Below are 16983 nucleotides of genomic sequence, written 5' to 3'. Positions count from 1 at the left end.
CGATACTTTCTTCCCACTAAGTTCAAAGCAGATGTTGTCTTTGTCTTTAATGAAACCATGCAGATGCACCAAATTCCATATATCTTAAACAAAAATTTGTAAAGTAACTTTAGATGCATTCCTGTCTGTTTGGCTACAGGACAGGTATAGATGTACTCCAATGACTTTTGCCTGTACTCCAAGTTATCTGGCAAACACGTGGCTGTATCAGCATGGCATTGTATCTAAGCTACAAATCTCTGCTAAGAAGCAGCATATGTTATCCTGAGCACATGTCACAGGTTAGCATTGTGATGCTGCTTCATCTGAGCACTGTAGGTCTCTTACCAATCTTTTTTTTTTTCTTTGATGATCAATGCAAAATTGACATTAGGCCCTCTGAAATGCTCCATACTGACAGCACATTTCCCATCAGCAGTATCTGTAAGCTCCTGTTGCACCGGGTAATGGCCAAGAACTTCTACAGTGGAAGATCAGGCATGTAGAACTCTTGCCTACATGAAACCAGTTATGCCAGCTGTGGGTATCTTAAGTGCTTTTAAAAAACATACCTTAGAAACCACTGCCTGCACACCACATGTGTTCTCTGAGTGACAGAAAGCAGGGATCAGATTTTTAGGGGATTTTATAGAGGATTGCTTGTTTGGGTGGCACAACACCTTTCCACTAAGGTACCTGATTTATGACAGATTATAGCAAGTAGCATGGTCCATGCTGTGCACAGGATGGATTACTTGCTTAATTTGCCAAGTCAGGAGCCATGGCTGCATTACATGTATTACATATTAATTGATCTATTACTTCCCTATTGATCGCAAATCTAAAAATCTACATTATGTACTTCCTGAAAGCTAGGACACACGCAGAACTCATAAATCTCATTTTCTCACAGAGGGTAAGTTATACATCAAAGAGCAGTGAGGAACAAAGGTGAAGACCCTTAGCCCCAAAGAAAAAAGTTGAAGAGAATTTTAATCAAACAGTACATGCATAAAGATCAAATGTGGGAACAGTTATAGCAGTGTAAGCTGCCTGTGACCAGCAGCTGAATTCCTCCTGCCTTCCAAGTGGCATCTCACAGAGATGTGCTCTTCTAGCTGTGCCTCTCAGACATGTTTTGATGGGAGCCATGCTGTCCTTCTACCCTCTGGCAGCTGCACTAGGACCACTTCTAAAAGCATCTTAAAATATTATCAACTCACTCAGTAATTTAAAGATCATGGCAATGTTGTTTGCAGCCAAACATGTATTTAGCACAGGCTAAGTGAACTTTTGCTTTCAGACAATCACAGCTTTGATGCAGTAGCATCATAAACTAACTCTCCATTATTTTCACTGAGTCAATGGTCTGCTGCTGCATTTTCTGGCCAGAATGTTCTGGTAGCCTCAGCTGCAAAAACTCTTGCCTAAATTTACTTCCTGATGGCAATCACTTAATCACGTGGCTCCTCAATGTTTTCTCTAGAAGATGGCAGTAAGCACTCCCACCTCTCCTGGAAGTTGCAGGGGCCACCCTTCAGGTTATCATTGCAGCCTCTCAAGGGAGAGTGCTGCCTGAATTGAGAATATTTCTCCCTTACTGCATTTCAGTGCTAAGTGCCAGTGACTTAAGGCCAGTGTTTGTTGCTCTCAAACAAGCATGGTCTGTTGCATTAGGACACAATTCAAAAAGTTGCTCAACTGTTAGTTACTGGGTCTTGGGTAAGAACTGATGAAACACAATGCAAGTATTTCTAGTCCCTTAAGCTGACTTTGCCTTAAACAGACTGGATTACTTGGGCAGCTACATGGAGAGGTACAGTAAGAAAAGAGGCAGTAAACATCATAATCCTAAACAACTCCCAGCTGCACTTATCAAGATTGAAGTCTTCCTCCCCTCCAGCCACCTTTCAGCATCCATCTATCAAGACATGCGTTCTTGGAGCAAGTGTTGGGACATCTGCTTATTAATGGAATTTTCCATATTCCTACTCAGAGCTACATGGCACTAGAGAGCTGCCATGCTTGCACCTAGTGTAAGGCCTCAGAATGAGATTTTGTGCCAAAATACAAGGGTATGTGACTTACCACAGGTACCGGGTATGTCCTGAAATATGCTATGAGATGCTCCCTCTATTAACTTAAAATCCTTTAGAACCTTCAGAGCTGTGCCTTGAACTCAGGCTCTGAGCAGCTAGAATGTTAGGAAGCAGATGCCAGCAGATGGAGAAAAATGATCCATAGTGTAAAAAAGGAGCATGGTCCATACTGTAGTCATATGAGCACAGTGTCATCCCAAACTCACTGGGCTTGCTGAGATGAAAAGCTTATTAGTTCATGTACATTGGCTTCCTTTTACAGGCAGACTGCTTCCTGAGGCTAAACCAGCGTGCTGGCACATGTGCTACACCATATTGTCATACCAGCTCGTTTGGCAGAGCTCAGATACTCGTGCACTCCCCTCCTTGTGTGCTGTAGCTTCCCTCCAGGTATCTGGGAGGGTAACTAATGACTGAGCAGTGGCTCTTTACACAGTACATGCATGGTGCTGGTAAGCATCTACAGTCTTACTGCCTTTAAAAATCTCGTCCTCAATGAATGTAGGTTGCCAGAATTGATAGATATCTGATAATAGCCAGGTGACTGCAGGAGTAGGACAAGACACATTTTCTGTGTACCACTGATATAGGGTGATTCCTTTACAAGATGTGAATGATGCTTTCCCACCTTACACTGATGCTCTCAACAGAAAAGTGTGAATGCATACATTCAGACAAAATGGTCTTCCAACAACACATCACTTATTGAAAGTACCCATGTTACTGCTAGTCTTACAACATTGCCCACTTTTAGAATAATTTCTGGACCCTCAATTTCCTTTTCTTTATAGCCTTATTTATATTTGTTCTTAATTATGCTTGGGCTTCCTCATTATCTTCCATGATTTTAGCAACCCATTACTTGATTACTTTCTTCTTAGGAGCTAGATAGAACATCTTCTTGCTCAGCAATAGGAGATTCCATGCCTACCATAGTAAGTAGGCTAGGAGTGTGCTATCCTTCAAAGACCACTAGCCAGGTAAACAAAACATATGGAGTCCAAAATCCACATACTGAGCCATTAGATGCTCTCCCATATTTCTCAAATCCTTCTTCCAGTCCCCCCTGCCCCCCTTGAAGACCCTTTAATCCTGCCAGGTGAATTGCACTCCTGTGGTCTTTTCCCCTCACTCTTCTCAAACCAGCTCTAGTAGCTCCATGCCAATATGGCATTTTGCCACCCCAGAACTGAGCATTACTATTTCAAAATTCTACTTCTTACTGTCATTGAAAATCTAGTTTTGGATCAGGAATATGGTCAAGTATATGTAATCTTTGTGTTTGGATCCTGACAACAACATTGGATCATGTAAATGCTTTTCATTTCTTTTGTTACTTTTTGTTTTCCTCTTTTCTTCTCATTACTTAGTCTCTTTTAGCTTTCCTCCTCACGTGCAAAATTAAAATAGATATCACTTCAGAACTTTTAGAAAAACTCCCCCCTGAAAAAAAAAGAAGAAAAAAAAAACCTTAAAAATCTTTCCATACTGTTAATTTCACATCTGCAAAAGCAGATACAAAAACCCCTACCACCCACTTTTGGTCAATAAATATCATTACTGCAAACAAGCATGAGTTGTTAGAGCTGAAGAAATCAAGATGCGCTTTTGACAGGTTCATTTGGCAGTGTAGGAGGTATTCTACAATTCTAAAAATATGTTCTATTTTCACAGACATTTTGAGATGTCTCTGTAAGTTCTCTTACAGAAGATGGCCCAGGGCCCATATGGTACAAGTCAATCTGACAGATGTTATATAATAATCTTTCTTGATTAAACTAGTACAAGACATTCTCTTCTCACCAACCAAATAACAAGAAAGAAAGAACCCATCCATTCTGAAATTAAACACCACCAACTACATCGACATGATAGGGCTAGAGACCTTCCTGTAAAAATGTTCTGGTCACGTTTGGGAAATCCTTGTCCCTCTGTGTCCCCTCGGTAGGAGGGGTCCATTACCAGAGGAGGTAAAGTAACAAACAGGACTTGTTAGTTCAAGAGCTTACATCCATGCCATAAATTCAAAAGCCACATTAAGGAATGGTAATATACACAAAAATAATTTAGTAAAAAGAAAGCAGTAGGAAGAGGGGGACTCATTACAGAACTGATAATAATTAAATTATTTTGCACAGAGAAACTGAAAGTAACTAATTTACTTTATAATATGTATATATAAATACATATATATAATATATATAATATTGTATATATTATATATATGTAATAATGATAAAACATGTAGATTTAGAGAAAATCTATATTATGTTTTTTAGGGGTAGAAAAGGTCATGAAAGATTTTGTATCAGACATTGCAGAAATAGGACTCAGGTGTATTTTGAAAACATCTATCTCATATATTTTGAATATGTTATCTATACATACAAGGAGACATTGGAATATTTTCGCAAGGGAATTTGATGAAGAGGCCTTGGGTATACAGCATCTTCTAGGAGCCCATTATGAATATCACAAAATTTTAAAAAATAAACTTCATGCATTTCTTCAAGTTGCTCAAAATTGCATCTGAATCTCTAAAGCTGTTGATGAGAGGGAGAAGGATGTAATGAGACCATGCCTATACTGCCAACAAAAAAAGACAATTTAGTTCTGAAACATCTGTGCTGATCATCTAAATTAAACGTTAAAAAACCCCAAAATTGTAACTGTCTTTAATGCCTATGGAAGAAAAACTTCAAGCTCTTCCACATAGACATTTTGTTTTCTTATACCAAATATGCTCATGAAGACTGAAGCTCTAGTTTTCACTGAGTTTTGAGTCGGTAACATTGCTTTAAATATTTAAATGTAATTTATGTGTGCAGAACCTCACTGCACTGTGTTGTGATTTGGAACTAATTTTGCAAGCCTGCTTGTTTTTGGGATTTTGTTTATATTAGCAGTCATGTGGGGATGACTGTAATTCATAATGTCATGAATAAATTTTTACAAAACTGGATCTTTAGTCTAGATCTAGCAAGACTGAATAAAAGGACATTTTATACCATAATGTTTTTCTTGATCTAAAAATTTCTTATGCTTTAAGACTTATTTCTTTGCTTCTCTGTCTCTCAGAACAGTTAATCATCCTGTCTTGTTTAGCTGGTAAAAAATGTAGGCTTATATGAACACAGCAACCTCAGATACTGAGGACAGGACAAAAAAATCCTCTGGTCTGGTGATACAGCTCTATATCTGTGTCAGGCCTGTCAGTCACTCTCAATTTCATGCTATTTATTCTGATGTAAAGCCATTCAAACATGTAGGAAGACTCCCATTCATTTTATTGGTCCTGGCATGCTTGTCCAAGTCTCAGCTGAAGCAACAATCTTCTGTTCATCTTGTATGAAATTAGACTTTATCTTATTGTACCAGAACCCCTGGGAACTAATTACAAGTCTATTTTTATGGTAAAACAAGCATATTAAAGGTTTACAAATTGGGTGTATGTTTGCTTTCCTTAGCTCACATACTGTGCTCTGGAGTATTATTCCCACATGTAAACAACATTGCAAATATAAATTGCCTAAGTGGCTTCCCTGTTGTCAGAAACAGCTGTTCAGTGTGCTAGTTAATCCAGCTTTTTTTAAACACAGATACTAACCCCCTGAACTAGCTCTCTTACAAGTGAGTAGCAAAATGGGATACTGTAGGAATTATTTGCGTCACTGATTTTCTTTGTATTTTAGAGTGAATGTCCATTCACAAAACGAATACACTAATTTTGATTGAGCAAATCAAAAATCATGGGCCTAAAATGAAGCACTCAAGTGTATGTGTCACTTGTGCCTAATGCCAAATCACATGCTTTAGTGTTCTGAAAAAGAGAGTTCTAACATATCAGCTTTCCCTACATCCTTTTAAATGGAGGATAAATTTGATTCCTTGTGTTCAAAGTCCATGTTTTGAACCTTGAAGTACACTTTTGACATTCTTAGAGAAGTGGTTGGTTGGTTAGGTTTTTGGTCTTGTCTTTTTTTTTTTTTTAATGCAAGGCCCAGGTATACCTGTGTCCGTTAAAATAAGAAGAGTTGCACATATTATTTGGTAATACCAGGTGACTAAATTTCAGAGAAACACCAGACACTATGAGAATCATGATAAAACAGAAGGGGGAAAGAAAGTCACTGCTAGATTGCAGATAAGGGAATAAAGCATTTGCATAGATGCTCATATCTGTGTGTAAACAGGGCAAGCACAATACACCAGGTACATAAATGCTAAAAGGTAGAACTTCCATGATATCTTTCTATCTCTTTGGCACTCTCCAAATAATAACAACTCTTTTCACCTTCTTTAACATTTGAGACTATAAAGATCACAGACAGTGTGCAAGAACAATCAGTAAACACCACCAGTGGAATATTAAGATTTAAGCGCTCTAACACTGCATTAGTGATATCAAAAATCAACTATGGCTTTCTAAAAACTAATTTTGTGGTAATAATGATTGTCTGTCCATTTTTGGTATACTTATTCTAACAGAAGTCTCAACAGCTACAGGAGGACTTTTTATCTAGGTGGGAATTTCAGAGATGAGACAAATGACAAACGTGACACAAAGGGAATTTTAAATGGATATTAACGGATGCCTATATGATGATGGCATAGTCTAGTGAATATTTCAGCTACTGTGACACCAATACACTGTTCTGAGCAAAACAGAAAGACTAAGTACTTTGGAACAAAGAGCATTATCATTGAAATATTAGAAGGATTAACCCCAATGGAGCTGGGCTTTACCCTTGATATGGAGGGTGTGGTATACTTGTTTAAACAGGCACTCCTTATAATTGTGCTAGTTGTACCTGTGGTGAACAAACAGGCTTGACTCAACATATTTGTCAAACCTTAAAAAACCATGTCAACAGCAGCATGGATGGTGCATAGGACTTGGTTGGAAGAAGATCTAATACTAGACAATGTTAATTTTCTTAGTTATTGCTTCCATAGACTTATAAAGATACATTATGTCTGGTAAGAAAATTCGGTTTTATGTAGCATTTGCATGGCTCCAATTACTGAAGTAAAAAGAAAAACTCTCATTTTATCAGGAATTCAAAACTTTGCTACTACCAAGGATTACTGAAGTCACATGGAACTGCTATAGACACCTTCTGGATGATGCTTTCACAATAATTCTAGCTTACCTGGCTTGGTAAGGATTGCCTCAGAATACCTGAACTCTAACAAACAGCAGCTGATGTTGAAATTGGATACATAATACAGAAAAGACTCCCCAAACTGTTAGTGGTAAAGCAAACAAGGAACTAAAAATAAAAAACCAAACAAAACCAAAAAAACTCAATTTCTTTAAAAGACAGTCCTAACAAAGACTTCAGCTTTGACCCTTCTGCCTTTATCAACTAAGAATGTCACCACAATTCAGAAAAACAAAGAAGCAACCAGAATTTCAAAGCTATTGAAGTGAGAGTGGTTTGCAAAAATGTCTCTTTGAGTGATTTTTAAAATCTCTAGTCATCTCTGGTGACTGTATGCAGAAGATCCTAAATAGCTGTGCTAATACGAGTCTAAAGAACCAGTTTGCCTACAAAACAGCAGAAATATTCAGGTGATTGTGCTTAAAATTTAATTACTCCTTACTTTATTTCTCATGTTCATTCAAAACTCACGTGAGCTACCTACTCTAGGCAGAATATATGTGACCAGGTGCTTTTATAAAGTATTGCTTCATATTCAGGTATCAGGTAGCACCAATCAGAGATAGTAATACTACAGAATAGTGTATGAAAGACAGGAACTGGCTGCCTTATCAAATGACACTAAATGTTTTTTCTCATTAGGCAGCAGATAATGTCAAAAGTAACTCAGCAGAAACCAAGTAGTACCTTTTTCCTTTTTAAAATTTGCCCATAGTGTTTATCCATCATGTTTTAATTCATATTCTTAGCCTAATAATTCCTCAGTTACTGCTTATGCTCATTTAAACTTTGGACCAACTGTTCTGCTACATCACCTGCTGCATGAATGCAGAAAATTTACTCCAAGCTGGTAGTCTGAAATATAGAATTAGAAATAGATCCTGCATGTTCTTCTGTTAAAAAAAACCCTAAAAAAATTGTTGTCAGTTGGACCGCTCTGAACTACAAATTCGAAGCATAAATAAAATTTGAACACCCCCATCTCCTCTTTATTTCAAAATCTCACACATTCACATCATTTTGACCTTACTAACTTTATTAAATACTCAGTGTTGAGCCAGGCTTACAGTGTGGGGGTTCTATAGTGTGAAATTAATGAGCTGGATGGGATCCCTTATATTTGGGAGGCAAAAGGAAGTTTTGTGGGGAGGTGTGAAGTCTACTCATGTCAGTGGAAATGTGTTGTGTGGGCACTGAGGTGCTTTTAAGAGGAGTTCCATAACCTGACATTTTCTTGCTTTCAGGAGTTTTCTCTGCATGGATGTCATACTTACTCAGCCTTAACTGATTCAAACAAAGTTCTTCTACACATGAATCTGCACCGTCAGTGGGGAAGTACTCAAAGTAAGGCTGGTGAAGCCAGTCATAGGTTCTGACGCCACAAAAAGCTAAATTCAGCAAGCTCACAACGTACCACCCCTAACCTAGTCTGAATTTGTAGCAGAAATACTCCATTAGTCACCATTCCAGCATGATACAGTCTCTGCTACCTGGCACTGTAGTATGAGTGGGACTAGAAATGTTCAGAATCCTTTACCATCATCTGAAAGTAGGAAAGCCTTATCTGCTAAGATTGGGGGGGGGAGTTGGGTTTGGGATATTTTGTGTGGTTTTCTTTTTCTGTCTAACACTGCACTCCTTAAAATGTTGAACACCAGCTTTACTTTGCCATAAAGTTCATAATACTTCACTGAAAGTGTGGGTCTGCCAAGGGCATCCATGTATGTATGTAGAACCTAAATGTTGAGAAGTACACTTGTGCTGTCTGAATGGAAGTTCATGTAGAATTCTTCTAATTTGAATTATTTTTTAATTTGTTAGTCTTTGATGTAACTTTGTTTCAGGTGATTTATGAATTTGCCAAAGCATAGACAGCATGAAAGTTACTAATTAGCACCATTATTGTCAGTACATGTCTCAGCTATCGCTTCTCAACTTTCACTGCCTCTTTAACCCCCAAAAGGGAATATTTAAAACAAATATATGTTTTAAAATAAAATACTTCTGGGTACTTATCAAATTAATTTTGCCTTGCTAAACTTTTCACAAGAACGAAAGAAGAATTGTTGTGCTTTTATGAATTTCACAGTGTTTGCAGTTCAATAGGCAGGTAGTGCAACTTTTGGAATGCTTTCTGCAGATGTCTGCAGGATGGATAACACTCCCTGACAAGAGATTTAGCAATTTTTAACACTGTGTTACAATTGTACTTTGATAATACCTTAAATTTAATTCTACCTCTTTTTTTCAGTGAACACATACCTCGGCTAATCTCACTTTATCACGCTAGCCTGTTATTTGATCATACTGCCAACTAAATCTTTAACTGAGGGAACAGAATAATTTTCCTTTTTATTCAATTATTCTCAAACTCAGGAAAACAAAAAATCAGTTTTGGCTGGAATATTACTTGTTTGGTTTCCACCCAAAAGAAATGTTTAACATATTTGGTTTAACATGTTCGATCAGAAATTTACTTCAGAATGTGAGCATGAGAAAATGGACAAATTTCTCATGAATAAAAAAAGGCACTGGTATTATTTTGAACATCTGTAATGGAGAGAGGTTAGAAACTGAAACTGAGTGAAAAACAGCTTCAATTTTCTTGAGTTACAGATTGTTAGAAACAGAACCCTGCACTTGGTCAAAGCAAATTTTTCTTCACTAACATGGCATGCTGTGATGCTTCATGGTTAATATGCCTAAGACCCAGAGGCTGGGGAAGCACTTCTGTCAGATGTATCTGAAAAAGCACAAAGAAAAAAAACCAAAACTTTGTAAAATGGAAAATAACTCTCAACAAAAATTATTTGCCCTTTGCTGAAAATGTTCATTGAAATGAACCAAATCCAAGTGTGCAATAATTTTGAACCTTAAAAAAAGAGCTTTAAAAAAACCTTAAAAGACCTTAAAAATAAAAGTGATTTGATTTTGGTTTTAGGTTTTTTTTACAGGAGTTGAGGAAGTAATATTGTTACCTACAATCAATTCCTTCTGTTTGCCAAAGGTGTACAGAGTGGAATTGCGCAGCAATACTGGATTCTGTTTAGGAACTCAGTGATACAGGAGCAGATCCGAGGTGTGCTACACACAGGCTTCCCTCTGACAGCCAAGGCATAAAAGCCACCAGAGTAGGCAATTATGCATCAACCCAATACAACTACTCCAGACTCAGGTAACTATAAGTAATGACCAAGGATGTGCTTCTAAAATCAGATGTAGATTGTATCATACTTATTTTTATTATATTTTTTTAATGTTTGACTTGCAACAAAGTACACAGGGAAAAAACCTGGTATAACACGTAGCTCCACATAAGTAAAAAAAAAAAATATTCAAAAGAAGGTGGAATTGGTCAGGAAAACAGAGAAAAATCAATGAAAATTTTGATCAAGCTATGTGAACTGGGTAACAGAATTGTTTTGCTACCTGATATTTTAATGAGTCACCTCCAAAGTAACATTGTGTTGATGTGAAAACAATGTTTCAAGCATGTTCCATTGCTGTAACTTGAAGTCGCTAGTTTGTACAAAGACATTGCTAACAGTATGCAAAATGGCTTAGATGTATATAGGACATAAATATGGGAAGCAGATGGAAGAACACAAAAAAACCATATTTAAGAGAAATAATAATTTTTGGAGGAGTTAACTTTCTGCATCATGGTGTGTGTTGAAGTCAGGCTGCACTCAGATAAAATAAATGAACAAGGTTTTGCATGGAGAAGAATATAACAAAATGCCAACAGATTGCTATGGAGAGTTTGGCAGGAGATAAGAGATGATTTTCGCAATAAAAGAACATTAAACTTACTAATAGCTCTCTGAAGCTTAAAACTTGCAACTACTAAAACTTGCAACTATTTGAAACCAACCAGAGACTGATGAACAGGAGAAAACCAGGATTCCCATGAATTTCAGTGTAACATAGTGTTCAATCATGGAATAGTCTGGGTCGGAAGGAACTTTTACAGGACTTCTAGTCCAGTGATCAGGAACATATTCAGCTAGATCAGGCTGCTCAGAGGCCTTACCTTAAAAGCTTTAAAATTTTGATTCATTATGTTCATTACATATTACATTACTTTTCCCCCTAGCTTCTGGCCTCTGTAAAAGTATGGAAAGTAACTCCTTTTCCTGCATTTCATGGGAAAAAAAAAAAAAACAACCAAAAAAAAAAAAAAACCAAAAAAAAAAAAAAAAAAAAACAAACAAAAATCCCCACTGTAGCTGGAATGAGTCTTATTATGGGACGTTTTTAGTATATTTTTTATATGGGTTTCCATTTAACTTTGGCTATGTTTTACCATTTATTTTGGTTTAAATTCAGGAAAATTTCCATTGAATAATAATGCTTTGTTGGAAATATACTGGAGCAAAAGAAGTCTGATGATTGAACTTCAGAAAATTTCTCATTTTTTACAGATATATTCTTTTCTTACTTTCATGATATTTCTTTCCATAATAATGTATTCGCTTGTTGCAACATAATTGCTTTCTTTGCAGACACAACTATGTTATGTACTGTTGCTGCTATTTATATCTTATTTACTTTTAAAAATAAATGACTGTCTAATAATAATGGAGTTATTTTGTCTCTCTGAATCATGGTACCTCTTAGTTCACTAAGGAATTTTTTTTTGTGACAGATGTGAGATCACTTGCTTCTTTTTAACCAAAATAGACTATTAATAATTTGTCTGAAAGACCTTTACTTCTTCAACAATATTTTTAGACACTTAATGTTCAGCACTGTAGCTCACACAAGAACACCTTCCAACTCTCATCTACAAGTGCAAGAGGAAACACAAAAGAGAAGAAAATCATGGTCATAATTTTTTATCTAAATGTTACATATGAGAGGATAAAACATAATGGCTCCACTGTGTTGGGTCATCTCAGGACAACCTGTAAAGTATTGCATTCTCATTTTAATATTTTGGGCTGCTTACTCCAGTTTCCTAATGCCCATAATTACACCAGCTTTGAAAATTACCCTTTCACATCTATTGTAATCAACTTAGCCTTAAGAGGTACATACCATTCCTCACCATGCATTCTTAAGAAAATCAAAAGTTTATAGATTCAGCAATTTCACAGCACACAGATATAATAAAGAGCTATGATTTTTTGAGCTTGGTGTTTCAGATGGCAGTTCTGTATAACCATTAAAAGCCCTTATATCAGTGTTGTGAGTATTGCTCTTTTAAGTATCCCATATTGCATATAAACACCTTGAAGATTAATATTCCCAATCACATACAGAATGGGGCCATCACTTAAAGAGCTATGGCTGGAGGGTCACTAACATAATTAGATTTACAACTATGAAATTAAATCAGGTCCCAAATCACAACTAGATGCAAGCATTCATTGAAATTCCAAAATCCCACCCTGTACTTTAGAAACTCACAGCTACTTTATGAATTTTTGATTTGCTCCTTTCTATTTCAGGTTTTATTACTCTCTGACATTAGCCAAAATACTCTACAAACAGGAAGATTACTGCAATATATTTAGCTTATCTTTAATTGGTTCATTCTGGAAATGGGAGATTCTCCAACTAAACTTGTGTCATTGTAACATGATGCAGTTCATGTTTGCAACAGTGACATACAGGAGAGGAAACTACAAACTTCCTTGCACAGTTCAAACAAACCCCCCCCTGCAAACAACAGCAACCTCCAAACCCTTCTAGATATTGAGCCACTACTAGGTCTAAGTCTCTCTTTAAAAATAATGAAAATAAAAATCCTTCTGTGTGCCCCTGATCCTCATGGGAATCTTTATGCTTTATGTCTACATCTCTGTGGGATTCTCACTGTGAATAAAGGCTAAGTGGTAGCTACAAGCATGGGGGTAACTGAAGGACCTGTATGCCAAGGTGACCTGCAAGTTTCTGGGCAAGATCAGGAGGGAAGGCTTTGTCAGTTACCAAATGCAGAGCCCAAATATAATGGAGATCAGAGAGTTCCAGAAGCCTCTCTAGGCTTTTCTAGAAGTGCCTGCTTTTAAGCAGAAACAACAGAAATTATCTTTCCCTTGAAAACAAACATAAAAACCATTATTATTCTGAACCCATATACCAGCTGGCACAAGTGGCATTCCCTCATTTGAATATGCCTAGAACTGAGATCAGGCACTGCGAGCCAGCCATTTCTGCATCCTTCTGATTCATCCATCACCACATACAGACAGTTGAAACTATAATTAAAACAAGGTTTAATGTAAACCTGCTAGTCCTGTCAAAATTTGGGATCAGATAATTGGCAGATTACCAGTGTCAGGATTAGTCCTGCTTTTGTGATCTGGTGATACCTAACCACAAGGTCTGGAATATGATTTAGAGTCTATATGTAACAGAACAGTACTTACACCCTCCAAGATTTTGTCAAGGCATCAGCAGCTTCATATAAAAACCCTTCTGAAGACAGAACACCTTAATCCAAGTAGTTTTTCTTACTACATTACTATGGCTGGCTTGTGCCACTGCTTCTTCTTGCAAAATGATCTGACACTGCTGAAGAGAAGCTTTGCAATGAGTTTACAAATTATGGTTAATTGCTTGTGTTTTTCAGTCCAGTGTGGCAAGGATTCAAGTTTGCATGTATATAACACACACCACACACAGATGAGCAGGTATGTCATTGAGCAGAGTTCTGGAGCTCTTGGCATGGATCCTCATTGTTGGTATGCGTTGTTTTCATTATGCTATTACATATTTACTGTCTCTCAACTTTCTTACCTTTTTTTTGTTTTATAGAAGAGATATACCCCAATTTAAAATTTGGCATTTTTTAAACAAGTTAAAGCAGTTATCTGTAAGGACTGACTTGTTTTTGATTACGCGATTTTGTGTTTCTTTGAGGTTGGGTTTTTTTGGTTGCCTGGAAAAGAAGCACTTAAAAAATTTAATGAGTGAAAACAATTTTTCCTACTCTGAGCTCACTCTAGAAAGACCAGGTAGAATTTTATCACATTTTATAAAACATTCACTTTTCAGCAGAGCAAAGTCAGAGAAAAAAATTTCCCCTAAAATGATGGGACCTAATGACAGAGATTTCAATGAATACAACTCACCATCTGTAATATCTTTTAATTGACTAACTGCTTCATGAACTCAGAAGCCACAGAACACAGAGGGAGCATTGCACTTAGGAAGGGTCACTAATGATTTTACAGTCCTGCAAACCCCAGGTGAAGTTATGACTTTGGTAGACATGACTTTTGACACTTGTAAAAACAGTTCTCAAAAAGCAGTTTCGATAATTTGCCTCTGGGAAGAGTGATAAAGATGCTGATTAAATATAGATTTGGTCTCTTAAAGCAGACTACAGAGAACTTGACAAAGCTCCCTTTCTCTAAGAGCACACTTGTTCTGTTCACATGTTCCAGGTGGTCACAGCAGAAATGTGACCAATCAGAAATAGTTTTCTCTATAAAGTATTAGATTGGAATGGCAAGCTAATAATGAAAAGGAATAAAACTGCGACTTGCAAGTTATCAGCTTACATTTGATCAAATGTAATACCAATAATCAGAACCAGTAGATCAAACCAATTCATTAATTAGTTGTGTCTAGGAATTGTAGTTATTCTTTGGCAGAATAAAAACCTCTTCTCCAATTGTACATACACAATGTACTAACACCAAGAAAAGGAAGAAGGAAGTATAGTTCGATAGGAATATATACTTATAGATCAATGAAGGGAACCACAAGGAGATCCTTTTAAAAATAAAAAATCTAGGTATAGTACAGAGAAGAACAAAAATAATGAGAAAACTGAGGCTGAGGAGAACACTCACACCTTACAAGAAGGCTTATGACCTTTGAAAGTGATTCATTGTCTGCAATTGAATGGTGAAGATATTTGTACTTCCTGAATGGCATTATTTCCAGAACAGATTTCCTTGCTCCTACATAAAACAAAACCTGTTCCATCGGTTTTATGCATGCTTTACTTAATGTGCCATGAAATGTTACATTAATTTAATATTTACCAACCTAGCCCAACAATTGGCAACTCCTTTTTGCAGGATTTCCAGCAATCCTCTAAACTGGGGCTTGAAACATGGTAACTAAATTCTTATTCAAAATACATTAAAATTAAATGTATTGCTCAGGACATTCAGATTTTGAAAACAGTTGGCTGGCTAGGATAAACTGGTACATTCTGAAAACTTGTATGTCATAGCCATTTGCAAAAGCCAAAGATTTGGCCTTTAGAAAGGAAGAAACTTGTCCCATTTATTGTGGATTGAATTATGTTATTTTAGAAGTGATTTGGTGAGATTTTCAATTTTTTAAAATATAATTGTGTGTTCTACGAGAACAACATGGATTCTTCAGAGTAGGATTTTTAAAATTTAATTCCAAAGATTTACATAAATTCTCTGAGGGTGACTGTAATTTGAAGGAACAGCTCTTCCCAGCTGTACTTCAGGTTTTAACAAAACAATTTTTTTCTGGGTTGGGAAAAAACCCAGCTCCCAAACAATTTAGAGAATTAACACCACAGAACAAATAACATTTCTGAGTACCCTGATGAAGTCCTTGTCCTTATAACTTAAGAGTGAAATCTTAAGAGTTGTAACTTAGACCTGTTTGGTGAAAAGCAGGAGAGACTTGCATGCTGAGTGGGAAAACTGTTGAATCTGGAGAGCTTGAGAATCATACCCCATTGTAGCACTTATGCAGATGTAATACACCTCATGGTATTAAAATATGTGCATCAAACAGTGCTGTAGAAAAAAACAGGGTCGGGAAGAGCTAAACTCTATCAAGACCTCACTTCCAAATATGACCCTCTGATAATCATAGCTCATGATTAATACAGACTATGATTCAGCAAACCCTGAAATATGTTCTTAATTATTTGAGCACTCCTTTAAAGTGGACATTCCTTTAGTTAAAGTCAAGATTATACTTTGTTGTATCACTGCTGTTAGCAAGATTTCTTATTTTGCTTGTCAGCTTGTGGGAGAATGGGGAAAAAAAGAGAAATTCCCCCATTTACTCTTCCTTCAGAAGAAAACTCTATTCTTCTCCCATATTCTTTTAGCATTTGCATTCTTCTCCACACCCACAATATTAGAAACCACTCACCTGAACAGTCAGCCTGCATTTCTCAGCTTTCCTTAGAGTTAATGGAGAGAACAGCTCCTTCATGGGGCAATTTGCAGCAGAAGCTATATCCATGTGGGATGCCTTCTAGAACAAGGCTTTCTGCTCTCTTGCTTATCCAGGTGTATGGGATCACCAGCTAATAAAAATGGCTACACTTGAGTAGTTTAATTGTGCTCTTGTTACAGCTGGAAAACTCAAGGAAAATTTAAACTACTAAAAAAATAAAATAAAAAGGCAACACTCAGCAATAAGGGAATTTAACCCTTGTCTTTTTCTCAAGTTACATAATCTTAGGTAGTTTTATGTAGTGCAAATCTTATGTGAACATAATGAAACCTTTCCACTGAGTGAGTTCGTGTAGCCACTTTTATTTTTAAATCCGGTGAGTTTTTCCAGATTAAATTTGCTTTTTATGTGTATTTTTTTTTTTTTTTTTATTTTGTGTGTGTGTGCGCCGGTACTGCCAGGTTGATTAATATGGTCTCTTGTACATTTGTGTAATATCTGCAGAGATGCACAAAACATTCTTGAAGTTTGCAGTGCCTGACACTGTGGATATGTCATATTCCCAAAAAGGGGGACACAGTGATTCTTGGATAAGTTACACTTTGGCT

At 36.6% G+C, this 16983-nt stretch overlaps 1 long non-coding RNA gene across 1 annotated transcript; it reads left to right on the top strand.

Annotated features, from left to right (window-relative positions):
• The first annotated feature begins 305 nt into the window (after positions 1-305).
• LOC135296816 (uncharacterized) lies at positions 306-11387 on the top strand. The gene is made up of 3 exons (XR_010358816.1): positions 306-519; positions 7136-7239; positions 8488-11387. It is a non-coding gene; the product is annotated as an uncharacterized LOC135296816 (long non-coding RNA).
• Positions 11388-16983: the final 5596 nt, after the last annotated feature.

The sequence above is a fragment of the Passer domesticus genome, chromosome 3 (assembly GCF_036417665.1).
Source record: "Passer domesticus isolate bPasDom1 chromosome 3, bPasDom1.hap1, whole genome shotgun sequence".
Classification (NCBI taxonomy): Eukaryota; Metazoa; Chordata; class Aves; order Passeriformes; family Passeridae; genus Passer; species Passer domesticus.
Note: the sequence above shows the minus strand (reverse complement) of the source record. Positions and strands in the feature narration are given on the sequence as shown.